The following is a 16,841-nucleotide window of genomic DNA, read 5'->3' on the forward strand; positions in this document are numbered from 1 at the left end:
CCAGGTGATATCTGAGGCAGCTACTCCCGCCTCATCAACTACTTTAAGCCTTCTTGAAGAGTCCGGTCTTCCTGGAATTCCTCGGAAGGGCGTCCCAGTTATCTGAGACCTAAGCTCCATGACTCTACTCTCACTGATCTTAGGAATCGAAGATAGTCTGTTCTGACTGAAGGCTGAGTTTTGTTCCAAAGGTTCACTTTTGAGACAGTTACCTGAAGCAACATTGCGCATATCCAATTAACCCACAATGAGGAGAAGAAAGAATAGTACTCTGGATCCCAGCCATCACATTTCCACAAGCAACTCACTCTCCAAATGTGTTCATGGAGTCAGCTTGAGCTGTCAGGAGTATATCTTCCCCTGAAGTGGGCCAGGCGACTTCCAAGACACTGGTTTGGAGTGCCAGAGCCTCTGTAAGAGGTTCCAGGAGGGGAAAGCTAGTGAGGTCAATGAAAAGAGAGATAGCAAAGATTTGTAAGCAAAAGGGAACGATCTTCGGCCACTATAAATTTCCAGTAGCACTCATCTCCTCTTGCTAGATCCTCCCTATTTTTTTCTACCCTTCCCCCTAGGGTCTCTGAGATCAGTTAACCAAACTGTCTTTCCATTGTTACCACCTGTTATATGAAAACAGGATTTCCCTTCCTCCCTGAACACCCTACATTCAATCTCCCCAAGGCAAACACATATAGCAGGCTTTTTTGAGGTGGTGTTTTTTTAAGGAGTTTTCCTATAAAGATTCTTTCTACCTTCCCACATCTTTTTTCAATGAACCCACATTAATATTTTCTAGTGTGGCACACATGTCCTTTTATACAAGCAAATGAAATACACTTCATTTATAAAACAGAGGAAAGTCATACTCCCCCTATCAAGGCACTGAACAGAAATTTGGAAGAGATGAGAAAACTAGTAGGGGAAAAAACTACCTTCGTGGCATTATCCTCATCTTTTTCTTTTCCTCGTTATCCCCCCTTATTGCCAATACTGCCAGTCTTATCACTATAGACCCCACTCTAGGACACTCCTGCGACAAGATAACAATCAGGGGAGGAAGGGAGGGAATAAGGAGAAAGGAAAATCCTAAACAACAAAGAAGAGGACCTGTAGCCACCAAATGGTTGCCAGGAGGATATATGTGAAGGAAATAGGCAAACTGAGAATTCATCATTGAGACACTGATGTGCTCGCCAGAGAACAAACATTTCGTAGAAAACCTGGGAAAACCCCTGTTCCTAAAGGAGTCCATAGAATTGTTTGGGTCTTATTTTTCTCCAGGTTTTCTTAAGATTGATATTCATCTTTCAAAAATGTTTACACAAAGGCTCTAGAACTTATTGAATGACCTTTCAAGGTTCCCTCCAACTTTAAGATCTCTGTCCTGTAGGATCAGTCAAATGGGCTTCCTCAGTTGAAGACCAAATGAAAAATCTAGCAGGTAGAGGGTCAGACATCTATATAACTCCTCCACAGAAAGAACCAAATAGGGACCTTCATCTGGCATTCTGGAGTTACCAAAAGAACACTCGAGATATCCATCTGTGAATTATCTTTTTCTCCATCTTTAGTGGTGTCTTTTATGCCCCTTCTTCCACCCACACCATCTTTGGTGATATGGTAACGACTTATTTATACTCATCTCCCATCTTTCCATTGCCCTTTAGATGAATTGCAAACTTGGCCATCTGAAATTTTAGCACTCTGATTTCGAAAATCAATGAGAGATGCTCATGTCAAGGATAGGTGCTTTTCTGGATTCAAGCAGCTGGAGCAAGAAAAGTCACGACTGAACTACAGCTCAAACAATGCCTTCATTCCAAAGAGGCATTCAAAAAGTCTTCTCTGGAGCTATATGTACATATGTTTATATACACATATATACATATATTCTTTTTGCCATTACTAATAAAAGGGAATATGTCAGAGGCATAAATTTAAGCTTTGTACTGTTATCTACCACCTTTTCCCTTGAAAATCAGCCACTAAGGAGTTTGATTCTTGAACTCAAACATTTTGCAGATTGATCCAAGTTCCTGGCTTTTATTTAGCCACTTCTTAGCAAGTGACTCTATTGAAAATTTCCTCCCTTCTTCTCTCCTCTTCGTTTCAGTAGTTTATTAAATATGAAAATGATATTTCGACCCACTGCTAGAGCAGAGGTTGTGGGTTCGTTTCTACTTTTGGATAAATAAATATGTATCCATTTTTAATTTCCAAAAAATCGCCTTAACACCTGATTTCGAGCACTGGCTGAGAAAGCTAGCAAAGATGCGCTATTTTTTAGAAGTCGCTCGCATTCATTTTCCAACGCCCTTTTTAAATGTACAGCTCTCACAGCTGCTGTTTGATGAGTCTTTGGGTTCCAATTTCTGCGTCTCAGGCAGTCTGTGCCCAGGTTGTTGCCAAGTGACATCAGCTTCTTCACAGCATCCTCCTCCTGTTTGCCATGAGGGAATAAAGCTGTATCTCCCTAGGATGCTCCCGCTGGATGACTTGAAAGAAATATGTCTACATAGGTGAGATGGCAAATGTTCTTGGAAAGCTGAAATATCGCTGCCCTCAGCACATTTCTCTTACCTTCTGTTGAACTCTTGACATTGAAGAAGCTTGTGTCTAAGTCGGTGCGGTATTTATAAATTGATTCAGACTTTCTGCCTACGTAGGAATTCATGGTTGTGTTTGCTTTGGTAAAGGGAAAACCTGAAAAGTGTATTGAATTTAATCATGGCAAACCCCCAGGTTGTTGCTGAGTATTTTTCAGACTTACATTTGCTGGGTTTTTGCCTAATAAAGGGAATACCACGGAGGTCCTTAATCTAAATGGGCCACAACCAACGCTAAAATGGAACAAACTTTTGTTCTAAGCCGTTTTGCCAGCTACCGTAAAGGTTGTCGATCTTTGATTTTCATGACTAGGAAAAGAAGGAGAAAATGCAGCGATTGCAGTTGTAAGTCTGGGCTGCATCTTTTGCGCAGAGGGGTTCGTGGTGCCAATTGTGCTGATGAATGGGGATTTATGGATATTAGTCATTAGTGCCAATATTGCTCTGGCATAGAGCTGGAAGTGCAATTGAGGTTTGCAAAATCAGCTGTCTATAAAGAAGCAGGTCTTCACCTTCAGAAGAACCTTAAAGGCTTGCAGTGCTTTACTGTTTGATCTTTGTGATGAGAGACCAAAGAGACCAAAGAGATAGATAGAGGATCCATTTGAGATCCAGCCTGGAGTGGTTTGGAAAAAAGAAATGATGACCTTTAGCAACTCTTTATTAATAACTTATTCGTTTAAAGGACCATGTTGGGAAATGCAGAGAAAAAGGGTTAAGTAGATAGAGTTCCACTCCTGCAAATTTGGAGAATACAATCCATTTCTCCTTATGCTCCTTGGGAAGACGCTGGTAAAAATAAGCCCTTTGAAAGGAAGGTGGCAAAGCAAGTGGGTTGCCAGTAGAAATCTGGAAAGAAATGGAAGGATTGTCTTGTCTGACTTGTCCATTTTACAGACCAGAAAAATGAGGTGAAGTGATTTGTTCAAGGTCACATCCGCAGGTCAGCTCGCACGTGAACTCAAGTCTTCTGACTCCAGATCCATCACATCAACATGAGAGTTTCTTTCTTACTGACTCTCTTGCAAGAATAAAGAAACATGTAACTTCATCGGCAATGTTTAGTTTCTACTGAATTACAGTGAAGAGTGCTGAACTTGAGATCAGGGTAAACCGCATCAATGGGGGCCCAGAGAGACTATGGGATGCTCAGGAAGGACTCACACCTCTGGTGAGGGCTTGTAGGGCTCTCATCCCCTTTGGGTGTCCACCTTCCAGCCAGCCTTCATCTATTGCTCCAAGAAGCTGGAGCACATCCAGTGGCAGCATCCAATGATCTTGGCAGATGGGCTGCAGCAATCTGAAGGTAACCAAGAGGCTTCCACACCACTGATAGGTGAGAGGGGATCTCTACCCCAAGCATGAAGATTTCCCCTGGCAGAATGGGCAGAGGAGGACAAGTTGTACCAGTATCTACGAGAAGGCCGTGGCCAGTCATTCTGCCTCTTGCCCTGCCACTGGACTTTGAGGACTCTGGAAGTGAAAACAAAATGCATGACTTTGTGCCTTGCTTAAACACAACTCATGAGCAAGTAAAGATGATGTGATGTCACTGGTGGTTTTAAACAATGTAAGACGAACAACAATTCATTTCATGACTGACTCTTACTACCCAAATGAATTTAGAGAACTTATTTCATCTCCTGGGCTTCAGTTTACTCATCTATAAAGTGGGAACGAAGGTTGATGACCTCAAGATGATCCTGAGGGTTCTTCCAACTTTGCCTCTATGATCCTGTGTATTTTCAAGTAGCCAATAAGAGTCAACAGAAATTAAGGATAATATAGAATAACAATATTTTAAAAACCTGCCTTTCCCCATATCCTTCTGTTTTTCCTTCAAACTCACCTGAATGCCACCTTCTTTGTGAAGTCCTCCATGATTCTTCCAAAGAGATGTGACATTTCCCTTTTCTTTATACATCTTAGTGACATTTATCACATTCTGCTTTGTACTATCCTTCCATTTACACATGTCATCTTTTAGTTCCTTCCAATTGCTCTAACATTTTTTTTCCTTTCTGAATTTGTCTGGGTTTCTGTCTTTGAATTTCAATTTCTACTTAACACAAGTCTTTTTCTCCAGAATGCTTGAAAGTACTCTATTCTTTTATAGCTCCATTTTCCCTTTCTAGACTTATATTTAGTTTTTCAGAGTACGTTCTAATAATCTTTTTAAAATATTCCTTTACAAGAATTTTTCTACTTTTTCAACAATTTGGTGATGGTTTTATGTTATCCTGACTGTGTGGCTCCTTGGTACTTGAACTCTTTCTTCTGAGTACTTGCAATATTTGCTTTGCCTTATAAACTATGAATCTTGGCTTTAATATTCCTACATGTTTTCAATTGGCAGCAACTTTCAAGAAATGACCGAAGAATTCATTCTATTTTTACTTCATCTTCTAGTTCTAATATTTCTGTCAGTTTTCTTTTTTCATAGGAATAGGGACTGGACCTTTGATTTCATTTATCTTTTGACTTCTTAAAATATGGCGTCTACGTATCTTTTGGGTATGATTTTCAAAGAGTCTGATTAGTCCTAACTTCTCTCTCTTTAGCCGATATTCCAGGTTAAATGGCTCTTGACAGCAGATAACTTCCTTATTTAAAAAATCTTCAAACCTTTGACTATTCTGGCATATCTTATTTTATGGAATCATTGAATTTAAATTATTCTGCTTGGCAGGGAGTTCATGATTTGGGCCCTGTTTTTTGCCTCCTTCTCTGTTCTCCCTTTTTAAAAAATATTTCAGAATTCTTATTTCAGTTTTGGGGTGGATCTTCCAAATAATCTTAGAGTCCTTGTGACCGAGACAGTTTTTTCCTCTGAGGCTCTGTTTAAATTTTGTGTAGATCTACTCTTTCCTTCTGGTTTACCTGTTGGGCTTCTCTGTACCCACAGTAGTTCCCTGGTTTTGCTGTTCCCTTTATTCTTGTCTTTAGCCTCAGTTCCTTGGTGCCAAGCCGGAGATCTACATTCTCCCATTTTCTCAGGTGTGCTGTTGAGGTGCTCATTGATCCGACACTCTACCTAGTTCAGCTGCTGCTTTCATTCTCAGTTTGCTGGTGGTCTCCCTTGGAGACTGGCCTCCATCTGCCCGATCAAGAATTGGGAGCATCCTTTGCTGTATCCCCTGCAGACCCAGAAAGATGGTGGACAGCACAGCGCTCTCAGGCGTCTCACAAGCCCTCCCGAGTGTGCTCAGCTGCCGAGCTGGTCCTCTCTCATTCTGTGGCTCCTGAGAGCATCCCTAGATTCTCTTTTGCTGGGAGTTCTGCCTCTGTCCACTCTCTCTGTTCTAACACGCCGGGGCCAACTTCTAGCTGGCTTTAGGTCTCAAGGATTGGCGCTTACGGTGGCTTCTAATCCTGTTGGCGAGCCGCCATTGATGATGTTCACAGGCTTTGGGCGAGTTCATTAGAACTCACTCGGGCTTTCCTGGCAGCCTCCACAGGCTTCAGGCCCATTCTCCGGAGCGCTCATGGACTCCCTGAGCACGACTCTTCCAGTGCCCACAGGCCTCTGGCGAGCTTGCGAGCATTCCTGGACTGGAGAGAGGAGTTTACATCTGTTTCTCTTCACCTTTCTTGATCATTACTCACTCGGTACCCTCATCAGCGTCTGTTGGAGCGTATAGAAGAAAGTTGGATTTCTGCAGCCATTTTCACAGGTACGTCCTTTTGGGAATCTATTGCAAACCTGTCATTTTGAATTGGGGGCTCCTAGGATGTATTTTCTCCAACCTTTTATCTGGGATCATCTACTTGTATCCAGTAAATATTCCGTCTAATATTTCAAGCTTACTTTGAATCCTGATTCCTCGCATCTTTTGTTCCCAGTGCCTTGGATACATTTTCCTATCTGTAAAGCATGAAAATATTCACTTTACTACTAAGGAGCATCATCGGAAAGCTCCAATGAAACCACGGGTACAAAATACCTTACAAATTACAAGGGACTGTATGAAAATGGCGTGGACAGTCAGAAAAGGGGGAGGCCCCATCTCCCTGGCTCTGGGAGTCATAGACTTCTTCCTAAAAAGATGGCACTGAAATTGAGCTATGAGCAATAAGAGACATGGCGAAAGGGAGAAGGCAAAGGCTTGGGAAACTAGTCATTCAAAATTCACCCCGATTTCTGTGGATTTTCTTTTCCTACTTAAAAAAGCCCATGTGTCTAGGAACACTGACTATAATGGCAACAAATGACGATATATAACTTCATAGTCTTACAAGTTCTTTTTCAGATTCTAAGGGAATATATTAACCTGTAATTTTAAAACTCGGGTTTCTGGTATTCTTCAGTCAGTTACGGTGGAACCTCAGCTAAGTCACTTGACCACTGCAAACTTGATTTTCCTCAAGTGAATAATAATTATTTCAAAACATGTGAAGCACAAGATGTCATTGTAAAACGATGCATTTTATTTTTAGCAGTATTCATCAAAACGTTGTTTTCTAATGGGCTGAGTTCCATGTCATATTGCTGGAAAGGACCTCTAGTGGCCACTTATCTTACAGTCTTCCCTTTGAAGCAGAAGTAATGCTTTCTCATTTAGGGATCATCCCCAGACAGAGGTACAATTACCAGTAATGATTTATTTACATTAACCGCCCCGAGCCAGGAAGGAGCTGGTGAGCCAAATAATCATTCATTAGGCTCCAGAATTATTTTTAACTATAGCTGTAAAGCTTAGACAAGCGATGACTACTTCATACTGAAGCCTTGGACTTCCAGGGACGACACACTGATATTAGCAGCAGCTGGGTGGATCTGATCACTTGATAGGATTCTTCCATGTCTACCATCCCCAACCCAATGGTTCCTCTGGCAGTAACAGATTTACCTGTGTTTCCAGGCCATGGTAGTCTGTCATTCTCTGGCTAACTTGTCATTTCGCCCAGGCAGTGCTTTCCTACTCGACAATCACATATTCGGGGCTACGGCACAATACCGATGCTTCTCATTGGCAGGGGTCTAGGGTCTGTGATTAAGGGATTGCTGGGATTGTGGCTGGAATAACAGGCTCCATGGGATGGGAGAAAAAGGGGCTCTGGGCTCCGGTAGGCTTTTAGAAATGCTCCTGATGCCTCCAGAGTTGACAGGAAATGAGTTGACACACTGTCTCTGTCGCTGAATATAACCCTCCTCTTTCAAAAGGAAACATTTGAAAGTTTCCCCAGCAGAAGCGCAGGCTCTCTGGAGACACAGAGGAGACCTACACTGCAGAACACTATTGATCAAAGAGATGAACAAGCCCCAGTAACAAATCGTGCTGAAAGCTCACCACTTTTTTTCCAAAGACCTTTTCAAACCCCTCTCTAATCACTGGGCAGAAAGCAGTAAATTAAAGCAGCAGACTCAGGGTTTGGAAGGCTCTAACAGGCAGGGTGCAGCCTGAGAAGGCACAAGAGCCTGAGTTATTGTATTCAGTAACCTTCCAGTTTGCCTGGGACTCATAAATTATGGAGAAGGAGGTAAATAAGAATTAAATACCTGAAGTCTCTTTTTTCTTCAGTCCTTTGATTACACCACGATTTTATTTATGATTCTCCAAAGAAAAGAAAACTTCCCTCATGTGCCATTTCTTCTGTAAATTGTGAAAGAATCACAAAAATGAAATACTTCACAGCAGGTTTTTTTTTAATATTGCTTTTTTCCTATTGTACAGATTCCCTTTGAAAATGATTATGCTAGCCTCCCCCGCATACCCTAAGAGCTTACCACTGGGGCCATATTGGAGAATCATATAAACTAAGGAGGAATTAGATCATTCCTCCCCCCACCCCAAGAGACTGCTAGGTCCTGATTAGTCCAAATAATAAGGAAGTAGGAGTAGCATTTTAATTTCCACTGCATAGTTTCATTAAGGTGGATCAAATACCATGTTTTACACAATGATCATTTTAAACAGCCTTTGAGTATAAGCAACCACTTCAAGGGGCTCCTACTCAGGGCAGAGATGCACTGTTATTATTTGTGTACAGATGCTTAGGAAGTTTTTTGACTCCCTGATTCCCTTCCGTGCGTGTTGTTTCATGTCAGCACTAATTGATTTTGCTTTTGGACTTCTGTGTTTCTTGAATAACCTAGCAACAGAGAATGGATTAGATGTGAGTGAGGTGCACTGCTCGCTGCCACCACAAAGAGCAGTAGCAGAGAGAGGTGCACCCAGGAACACATTAAACAGGAGAGGGCCTCCATTTTTTATTTCCGATATCCATATAACCTGGGCAGTGTGTAAACGTGAACGTGAAATGTTAGCACAAGGAGAAAAATAGAGACAAGTACCATTAAGGCTTATTGAAATGGAATGAGAATCATTACTGAATTCTGGCAATGAATGGACACATTGGCTAGACGAGAAAGAATAGTAGCGTTATATTCACTCAACACGCCTTGATTAAAGTACTCGCCGTGTCTAACTTGCTCTGTAAGGCACTGATAAAGGCAGAGGATAAATAAAATAAAGTCTCTGCCCATTTAAGGAATTTACAGCTCTAGGAAGTATCTTCTATTTCTTAGTAAAAGGTAGGAAATCCATTGAGGTGACTTGATCCAAAAATGAAAAAGAGGCAGAAATAGAGCTTGTGTTGTCGTGCGGACTTACAATATGGACCGGACAGGCGAATGATAGGGACAGTACTCTCCCTCTAAAGATTTTAAATCTCTAAGAGGAACAAGCTGCAGTGATAAGGGGGTGTCTGTCCACTCAGTGATCTCATTTAGTTCGCTGGTCAGTCGACAAACATTTATTAAGTGCTTGCTGCTTTCCAGGTATTTGCACGATTGTCCCTAGTCACCAACCTACATAAGATTTTCCAGAGTACGGGAAGCAACCAATGGGAACAAGGAATTGTTTACAGAGAAGGGGCTTTAGAATAGAAAAACTGTGGAAGGCAAGACATCCAGGTAGAGTTGACTAACAATAAGCCAACTAAAGTACTGAGGGGCTCAAAGGGGAAAAGTTGCTGGCAGTCCTAACAAGAGTCATTGTACTAGCTAAACGACCTTTTGTCCCACTCAAGCTCAAAAGAGCATCATAACAGTCCGGCTTTAAGGAGGGTTGTGTCCTTTGGTCCAGAGGACTGAAGTAACTGAAGAAGGAAAAAGACTGCAGCTGACCATCAAAGAATAAACCCAGAAAACAACAGAATGATCTACCCATCAGAGATGTTGCATCCTGAGGAGAGCTTGGAAGTGGAATGAGTGGCTTGGCTAGTTCTGGCTAGCAGATGTGCCTCATTGCTGTTGCACTGCATCTGAAAAAGACTCAAGTTAAGCTGAGTGATGGTCCATCACAGCCACAATGCACATGCCCCCAGCAAAGAGGCAACCCAGATGAACAGCAGATTTGATGAATAAATAATTTTGTGGACTTGGAAATGGTTTCAGCCATTTCTGTTTTCTAAAGGCTGTGCCTCACGACCATTATACTTTGGCCCCTCCTCTACACTTTTTCCTTCCTGGGCTCTAGGAGTATTTCTGGGAAGGTTTGTCCTTGGTATTGAGGAAAACTTTGTGTAATGACTGTTCTGTGCCATTTGAGTAAATGTCTTTGCCAAAGATCTGAGTCTACTCTTTGATCGTTGAAAAGAGTACACTGATGAGGGTTCATGAGCTAGTGTTTTATAGATATCTAGAGACAGAGACATAACAATTCCCAGGCAATGTGACTTGGTGGGTGTCTAACATCACATGAGTGCCATACCCTGGTTGTTTTCCTCTCTATTTGTCAATCACATCCATTCCCATGGTTTCAATGACTACTGATTTTGGTGACTTCTACCTCTGCATGTTAAAGGCTACAATTCCTACACAAGTATTCTGACGAGAACTGGAAAGGACTTAGAGATATTGTCAAATATATCTCATTGATCCCTCAAGGGACTCCCACCAGAGACATTTCTTGGGGGCGATGCAGATCTCAAGAAATGAGATATCAAGAAGGTATTGGGAATGTAAATTTTCTGTGTTTAGAATATTGGTGGTGAACTATGGCGTTACTTGTCCTCTGATGATTTTGCTATTCAGAATAATCTCTTATTGTGTACTGAGATGTGGACTATATAATTAGCTCTTGTTTCCTAGAAAATTTAATTCAGAGACTATCAATATGTGAAATATTGGGGGACATAGAGACAGTGGATGCATGGGTATGAGCTGTTGCAGGAGTTTTCTTGTTTATCTCATATATTAATATTTTAATTTTAAGTTCCTTTATATTGGAACATGCTATGATGCTATTGTTTTACTTGCATTTTTCACTTAGCTCATTGAAATTTGGTTTGCTTTTTAATTATGTCATCCTCATATGTGAATGAGAACTAGAGCTGAAAACAGTGAGAGAAGAGAAAAGTGAGTAGCTTTTGAAAGATTACCAAGAGTTTAACAGGTACAAACACTAGATTAGCTACTAAATGCTATACTTGTAAACTGATAGAACATTACTAATAAGAATGTAGAGTTTTCATAGTTGACTACATAATAACTTCCATGAATGGTTTTAGAGAGTATGAAATAAAGCTACATGGAGGAACTTGTATAAAATGGTTACTTGCTATGATGCAAGTGTATATTATCATTTGCATGGCATCCTAGTTTGACTTTGTTTCATTGATTAGGTCCAATAATTCTATATTAGGAAGATCACTAAATTAGAAGACCATACTGATGCTAGAAGCTATTACTGATGTGGTAAACATGCTGATAAAGCAGCAATTCCTCTCTTTCTCCCACCAACAAAAGGAGGATATCAGCAACATCAAAGACATTTTGAGGCTATAATTAAGTTTTCTGGGTGACATTAATTCTGAATCAGTCTCTGATAGATAAGGACATTATGAAGGATTAGTGACATTATTTCATGGAGATATTTGCAGGACTTCTCTAAAGACCCCATTGTTTTCCATCCTCCCACCTAGATGACCATTGGTCAGACTATTATCCTCCCTCGCATGCTATGACATAGTACATGAATTGACTATTCTGAAAGTAATCTTCATCTAAGATCAAAGCAAGAATAAAAGAAAATAGAGCCAACAAAATTATTCAGGGTTGGTCTTGTCCCCTATCAAAATCCCAGCAGAATATAATCAATATTATCCTATTTAACAATAAAATCCTTGAAGAAAATTCCAAACTGCTTTATAAAAATCTTTGTGGAACTTTCTGATCTGTATATTTAGAAAAAAATAAATATTTGAAAAACCAAATTGTACCAGAGACATGCTATAACAAAAGATTTCTAAAATGAAGGTATCTACTACAAAAGAAAAAAGAGGATAGAATATGAGAAAGTGCTCCTTTAACAGTAGCTCCAAAATTCCTTCAATTTTCAAATTTCCAGCATTCTCTTCATGCCCCATGTCTTCTTTGTTGATCGAGCATGTTTTCACACCTCCTGAGGCAGGTAGCCTTTCCTCCCAAACTTGGAAATTAGTCTTAAGCCCTGCCCCACACTCCTTATAAAGCCTAAATTTTGACAGCCCAAGGATGAGCCACCAAAGGCATAATCGTAGTGACTGGCCACATGGACAATTGTGTGTGTGACTAAACTGCTAGATTCTCGTGGGATGCTGGGAATTTTTCTGAGAGCCAATTGGCTAATCTATGTATCCTTTATTATCAAGGCACTTAAAGTCCAGCCTGTATCACGAGAAAATACTAAGTTATTTCTTCACAAGGAAGGAGTGGCTAAGTCACATTCAGATTTTTGTTTTAATGTCCACAGCATCTATTTTTATTCTATTGTTTGTGTGAGTGAGTCTATATGTGTATAGAATGTCATACAGGCACATCGTCCGTTTCTATCTTCTCTCCAAGCAGCATTTCAGCTACATTGATGGTCCTCTCCTTATTTATTTGAAGCCCTAGACCTCGCCACTTTATTTATCCTCCTCTTGGATCTCCTTTGACACTTAGACCTCTCTAGCATTGAAATCGCACAAATAACATTCATTTTACATCATTTACAAGAAATTGTCATTTGTGCCATCACTGCAATCCTTCAGCAGAATAAAAAACTGAGCTTCCTCCTTTGCCTCCTCCCTTTCACAAGACCGCTGTTTGAACCACTCATATATTTATGTGAAAGAAAAAAAAAACACTTTTGAGGGGCTCTTGCTGCTGATTTGACAAAGAACAAAAACAGAAAAATCTGGGTACTTGGCAAGTTGCCTTTGACCTTCGCAGTGAGTCACTGACATCATTCTGCCTTGACTAAGCTGGGTTCTGTTTTATTAACTTGTACAAGTAGCTCTTTCTTCTTCAGAGTACAGATTTGGGAGGGGGGAGCCTGCACACCAGGGGAGAGCACATTTTCTGTTCTCTACCCAGACTCTTAAAAATACATTTTACTTCAGTATCTAAATTATATGAGGCAGGTTGGCATGTTCTTTTTCCCCTAGGCATGAACTCTGCTCTTAATGTCAGTGTTAAATAATACTTACGCTTTTATTTCGGTTACAGCTTGGATGAGTCGGATATTAAATAGGACTAGTTCAGATGTCACCTATTGATACAGAGGATATGTGTCAGCATTTAGATGGGGAATAATTGGATTCATATCTGTGTTATGTTTTCAAATTGCTAGGTCAGATCTGGGGCTCCTGCTGTAAATTCTTCAATGCTGGTCTGAGTAAAAGGAATGTGACAGATTTAATACCTAGAATAAGTTATTAACTGTAAGGATGCATAAAACAGTGACCCAGCTGAGTAGAGAGTATTGCCTGCCCCCTCATAATTCTGTTACAGAAAATGAAAAGGTTTTTTTTTTTTTCATTTCAAGTAAATATTTTCCTTGATTAACTTGCTCTGAAGAAATCAAATGTGTGTCCCTATGTCTCCCTTTAATTCCAGTGGACACTAATCACAGTAGTTCATATGTAACAATCTTATTAATATAAAATATTTGATTGGAAGTAGTCAAAGTTTGAAAACATAGATTTGATGAGAACAAAGCCTTTTGCAGATGAGATATGTGTTAAGAGAAGTAACTTGGAGTGCTATGTAAATATCAGCTATTATTATTCATCTTCTCTTTCTCAATGGAATTCAAATAAAAATAGTGCTGCTCAATCATCCCTTTTCTATTCTATGTCCTGGATGCTATTGCACAAATGGGTTTCTTTTAATGGTTTTTATAGCTGAGTAAAAATATGACATTAAATTCATCTTGGAAACAACTTCAATGATGAAATGAGGAGGTTTAGATGTGTTTTTCTAGGTCTCTATAATTTGAAAGCTTTCTTTTCCATGTAGTATAGAAGTTATAAGTATGTGTGATGGTGACATCTATTTAAAATGTTGCTCTTCAATTTTTATTAATCAGTGTGTCACAGAACCTTGTGAGCATGCTCAGCTCTCCTAATGGTGAAGAGGCCCTTGGAGCATGCCTAGACTGCCTAGCCTGGAGGTTCTGAAGTGCCAACACCTGTCTCACTTTCTTTGGTCTTAAAGATACAGTTGATGCTGCCATTCAGAGGAGGTTGTACCCTCCCAGGCCCACAATACAGATAGGCTACTGAGGGCACCCAGAGCATCTTTGTACTGAGAGATGTAAGTATGCTCCAAAGACCCCATCACAAATGCTTTATCTAAAGGATGGTGGGAAAGTTTTGCCCACAACAATTCTCCAGTTCCGTACTATTTACTTGTGCATTATCGAGGATATTGGGAGGCAGATCTTTCTAATAGAGGGATGGTAGAATTACTTAATGGAATCTAGCAAACTTCTGGCGTGGAAATTCTATCCAGTAGGAAGAATTATTCTATTTATGTTGTTGTTATTATCCTCCTTAAAGTAGAACCCAAAGAGAGAGGCGATGGCAAAATAGTATCATGCCAGCCCTAAGACTACACATTAGGTGTTCTGTGCACCCTGACACCATAAAGCAGCCATGAAAGTCTGACAGGAACTCAGAAATGTTGGTAAATTGAGTTCAAGCCATACCATTAACTGGGAAATATTCAGCCAGTAGAGAGCAGCTCCTCTTCAGTCAAAGAAATGGACAAGATGGATAAGGTTGCAGGCTGGTCTTACTTCAACCCATCCTGATGATTCCTTTGACGCAAAAAATAGTGGAGTAAGTGGGGGTTCTTTGGGTGCTAAAGCCACAAAAATGCAAGGTAAATAAGAATAAATCAAAAAGACCAATAGCCCAACCACTTTTACTTCATTTGAAAGTGTCTGACTTTCAAGAAAGCAACCTATGAGTGTGAACAAAATGGACTAAAAGATAAGAGCACTTTCATCTTACAAAAGTATCGCATCTTTACTACCAAGAGATGAGAACAACAGCGATTCCTTCAAATTGCATACAAATTATATCAAAAGAAATTATGAATATAAATAACTACAAAAACACCAGTGTGCTGACTGAGGAACAAAAATATGCCCAAAAGTCTTAGAATTATTTTTTTAAAAATAAAGCAACTTACTAAATAATTATTAAACAAGCTACTTTAAAGCAATGTAAAAAACAGCTCCACTACCTTTTATCTTCAAGCCTTTAACTTCAATGAATTTGATTCAATTTCACACTCATGACTAGTTCATGTACTATAAATACATAAAATAGATTCAAATATAGCAAGAACATGAAAGTGTTTGATGTCCACATGGTAAAGTGTTCTCTCTTTAAAATACATTGCCAAACACATCATAAAACACTTTTTAATATGAAAAACAATTTACTTAAAACAATATTTTAAAGAAAATTAACCCATTATGATTCTGCCTGACTTTAAATCAATAGACTTAAGCATGTCTTCCATGTTAAAAAAAGGAATTGAATCAAAATATCTAATCATTTGATGTGCATAAAGGAGATAAATCTATATGGTTGAATTCTAAGAATATCTACCATTCCTCTCACTTTTTGAGAAAAGAAATCTTAATCATTCTATAGTTGCCTTAAAATGGAGAATCCTATACTTCATAAAAGTTATATTGGTTTTGGGGAGGATAGCTTCCAAATCTATTATGTTCAATGGTACAGTTCCAAAAGTGGAATCCGAAGTGCGGAATTATATATGTATTTATTGTTTTCAACAAGTTATTCTCATTCGGTGTTCATTTCGGGATGCCCTTTAGGCTTTTACCTCTAGCCACAAACTCTTCCCTAGCATCTGATGTTGAGTCTAATATCTCTTGCCTAGAAGAAATCAAATGTTTAACAGTTATCAGCTTTATTTATTGGTTCATTGTCTCCTGAAAATTAACTCTCAGCTCTTTGGTCTCTCTTTAATCTGGCATATGTTAGGAAATTTAAGCTGATTGATGCTAAATTAGACTTTGATATCTTTGGGAAAAGGTTTCAGGATATGAAGGTGGGAATCATTTATGAGCAGTTCTGAAGGCCTGTTTTTTACGGATTTTTCATGTGTTCTGTGAGCATATCTCAGTCATCGTTCTTTTTTGAGGAAGTACAATTTTGTCTGGAGTAGCCTTAGGGTAGTGGATCCTGGGTTTTATTAACTATGGCATATGGTTTTGTGAGGTTATTTTGCAAATATTTTTTCAGGAACATTTAATCACGTTGTAGTAGTAAGAAATTAGAGCATACTTCAAGAGTCACATATATTGGAGTTCGTTGCCAGGTCTTTGTTACTAACTCATCTGTAACTATGCAAATATATCCATTCTGTGGTTTCTGATTTCCTTATCTATATGGTGGAGATAATATTGAAACATAATTTTAAAAATACTTAAATTAACTGATACCTACTAAGCCAAAACCCAAAGTATGGTGATGTCATTTTTGGCCACATAATATTATATTACTGTATGCTCAAACATCTCATATTTTATTCCTCCCCCCAAAAAGAGGCCATTCACTTGAAGTTCCCTCTCCTCCCTTTCTCTGCATCTTATATCCCTCTGATATTATCCCCACTTATCTCTTCCTTCAGTATGGCACAGAACTGGCCATTCTGCTTGACAAATCCAGCTTCTTTTCTTTATGCCATCGCCTCCTTCCCTCCAGTCTCTAATCTCTATCTATCTACTGCTTCCTTCTTTGCGGTTATAAATATGCCAAAATCTCCCCGCCCATAAAACAAAACAAAAAACCTTCATTAGATTCTACCATCCTCACTAGGTATCATCTCTGATTTCTTCTACCATTTTCAGATGGATCCCTTAAATAAAAAACTATTAGGCACTTTCCCCTTCTCTTGTTCTGTTCTAAACCCAATGCAATCTGAATTCTGATTTCCTTATTCAACAAAAA

General features: G+C 39.5%; 1 long non-coding RNA gene across 1 annotated transcript in view; it reads right to left on the minus strand.

The window, feature by feature from the left end:
- LOC100617824 (uncharacterized) overlaps window positions 1–16,841 on the minus strand; it is an 83,631-nt gene that overhangs the window by 6,596 nt on the left and 60,194 nt on the right. Inside the window, exons 3-5 of the long non-coding RNA XR_008913396.1 lie at window positions 13,059–13,120; window positions 8,104–9,869; window positions 213–437 (exon numbers count right to left, since the gene is read on the minus strand). This is a non-coding gene — a long non-coding RNA (uncharacterized LOC100617824). The remainder of the gene's footprint in view (window positions 1–212; window positions 438–8,103; window positions 9,870–13,058; window positions 13,121–16,841) is intronic.

The sequence above is a fragment of the Monodelphis domestica genome, chromosome 7 (genome assembly GCF_027887165.1).
Source record: "Monodelphis domestica isolate mMonDom1 chromosome 7, mMonDom1.pri, whole genome shotgun sequence".
NCBI classification, from domain to species: domain Eukaryota; kingdom Metazoa; phylum Chordata; class Mammalia; order Didelphimorphia; family Didelphidae; genus Monodelphis; species Monodelphis domestica.